Source organism: Aplysia californica, unplaced genomic scaffold, assembly GCF_000002075.1.
Source record: "Aplysia californica isolate F4 #8 unplaced genomic scaffold, AplCal3.0 scaffold01246, whole genome shotgun sequence".
Classification (NCBI taxonomy): Eukaryota; Metazoa; Mollusca; class Gastropoda; order Aplysiida; family Aplysiidae; genus Aplysia; species Aplysia californica.
In genome coordinates this window covers 120,191-123,455 of record NW_004798516.1, presented here as the reverse complement: position 1 = coordinate 123,455, position 3,265 = coordinate 120,191, and positions in this window count along the sequence as shown.

The window sequence follows — 3,265 nt, the reverse complement described above, 5'->3', positions numbered from 1 at the left end:
TTATGCATTATTTTCTGCTTTAGTGAAAAGTTATCGTTTATTCCTCACTATTTATGACTCAGAGGGTAGGGCTGGGAAGAACCCGTGGCAGGCGTTCTCGTTCGGCACTGGCTCCGGCATAACATTCAACACAAGGAAAGCTTATTTATTTTGCTTTCTCCACCGAAACATACAATAAAGGATAATAGGGTGGGGTGTAGTTTGTTATGGACCTAAAGAAAACTTGGGGGGGGGGGGGGGGGGGGTTGTGTTCCGTTTAAAGAATAATGTGATTTCTTGTGTGAATTCATATAGTCTACATGATAAGGCTACCGTATAGAAGAACTACCGGGCTGTGCGTTCATGAATGTCTTCAAGCAGCACTTTTCAGTTTATAGAAACGAACAATTATTACATCCCTCATCAAAACCCATGATTTCCCGTTTTCGTTTTGACACACAAAATCTATGTCGTTCTCCATTAAAAAAACAGTAGCCTAGGCCTAATATTTAAATCATTTTTCTATTTTAAAAATGGAGTGCATAATAATATAACTGACTGTTTCGGGTACAACATGAAGGGGTGCTGGGGGAGTTGGGTTTTGGGTTTTTTTTTAGGTTTTGGTAGTTTGTCTGCAAGAATACTTTAAACAATAGCATGTAGAAATAAGAGAGTACCGGAGTGCACAACTCTTGGGGATATATATATATATATATATATATATATATATATATATATATATATATATATATTCTCTCTGGCTCTTTTCTTTCTCTCCCTCTCCCCCAGTCTCTCTCTCCTCCCCTCTCTCTCTCTCTCTCTCTCTCTCTCTCTGGGAGGGGAAAACTGTTTGGGGGGAGGGTGGGGGGCTCTCGTGGTCTAGAGCCACGGTGTTTGCCTCTTATTCAATAGGTCCGCGTTCGAAATTTTTACACTTTCTGCCCCCCCCCCCCCCAACCCCCTTCTGTCCTCTTCCTCTGGGCTCCTGACTCTTTTTGCTGCCTTTCTACTGTTAGCCCTTGACTACTGCTATATTTCAACCACATACAGATCTTAGGGTAGGTAAAATCGAACACCTATAGCTTTCTCGGATGAGGGCGGAAGAATCCTGAAGGTCCGGTCCTGTGCAAGTTGCGCACGTTAAAGATCCCCGTTGGTCCTAAAAAGAGCCTATTATAGTAGATTTCGTCGCCACCCGGGGCTAAATTCAAAACAGATTCCCACCAAAATGAAAATGCTTTATATGTCCCGAACGCTCACAGCCTAAACGAACCTATGCAGATTGAGAGCGTTGCAAGGCACCCCCCAAATTTTTATTTTTTTCAGATTCATAAAAAGACCTCTAATTGCTACTAGATGTTATTGTTGTGACGGAAAGATAACGTAAGGGTCGATTTTTAAATGTGAAGAAAACGTAATTATTGCACGGCAAGATTTAAAAACAACAACAACAATACAACAACAAAAGAAGAAGAAGAAAATCTATAGCCAACAAAAAACAGTAGGCCAATTCATAATTATTTAAAAATTATTGGTAATCTCATGTGAATTTAAGGTGGATAGCTGAAACAAATTCAACAATCTAAATATCGGGATTTTAATGACGTTAATCTGATGCCAAACGTATTGAAATCAAACGAAGAATTGGAATAGCTAAAGACAGTTTCGAAAAAATAAATACAACTATGAAAAATAGAAACTTTTATGACAACTAAAATAAAAGTTTTGGAAGGTTTTAGCTAGCAGCTCTTCTAAATGCATATGGGTCGACGACTGTGAATTCTGGACATACGAAGCTTATATCGTGAAAATAACTTGAGGCAATTATTGTTTGCTTGTTAGTTTGTTGTTGTTGTTGCTGCTGCTATTGCTGCTGCTGCTGCTGCTGCTGCTGCTGCTGCTGCTGCTGCTGCTGCTGCTGTTGGTGTTGTTGTTGTTGTTGTTGTTGTTATTGCTGTTGTTGTTGTTGTTGTTGTTGTTGTTGTTGTTGTTGTTGTTGTTGTTGGAGGGGGGGGTGTTGGCAGTCACATTAGAATCTCATGGAATGAAATGGAATCAATAATTCCTGAGATACATGTAGCGCATAATTATTTAAAGAAGCCAACGTTGGACGTCGACAATTAAAAACAAATAGATGGGATGGTAAAATTTGCAGTTTCTGGGACACCTGAATCGACATAAAATATTAAAGTAAAGGCCTAAAACATCTTGCTCTCACCGAAAAAAAAATCAAGAGAAAGCAAATGATCGAAGTAGAGTTAGATCTAGATCTAGATCAAAAACACATTCCTTAATTATTGAGGTTTCTTTCACAGATTCAAGATTTTACCAGTGACAAGAGGGAGCGTGACAGGAGGGCGCCACTGAAAAATCGACCCCCCCCCTCCCCCGACTCCCACAAACTATTGCAGTTTCTGTTTGTTGATCTTGCCCTTTCATTGCGCCTACTGGCCGCTATCGGGTCAGCGTGCTTCTCTTTACTCAAACAAATTGACACGTGGTAGATGTACTGCCATTAAATGCCATTAACAACACTGATTTGAAGTCAGTGTTTTTCTTCATTCAATTTGTTTGGGTATTTTTGTCGTTCTGTCTTTGGTGCTGTGGTTAGACTTTTAGCTTTGCATCAAAGTAAGGGCATTAGAACAAAATTTTATTTACAACCTCCGTGCTTTGCATGCAAAAGCCATGAGATCCGTTCTCGGGTCGGGGAATTCGGTTTGAGAAGTAGGCTAAAATATATTTCTGTGTCTTTGTTGGGATAGTGTATCACGCGCAACCCAGGTAATAAACACTAATAGGCCGAGTCGAAGCAGCTGCCACCTACCGCGCTACCCCCTTGTATAAGTGGATATTGACAGCGTTGGTAAACACTTTTAATAAATCTTATTTTCTCTCTTTTTACTTTCTTTCTTTGTCTTTTCTTTCTTCAAGGCAAGGCAGAGGGTGCCTACAACACCATCTCTTGAAGTATCACTCAAAACGTCTACGAAAGGCTGCCGCGTATTGTTATTTTATACTTTGCACGCTGGGAGTCGACGTTTCTATTGCTAACTACAGCGGCACGATGAGTCTGTTGATGAGTTCCATGCCCATGCCAACATTCTACCCGACCCAATTAATGACTTCGTGAGCAGAGACTGAGCAAAGTCTGGATAAGGAATAGTCATAGACTTGTATCACACTATCCTAGATCGTTCACTCTGACGTGCTTCCGGCTCACTGCGGAGTTCACTATATGTATTTGACTCAATTTGAACCAAATAAAAGGATTTGGGGGGCAAGG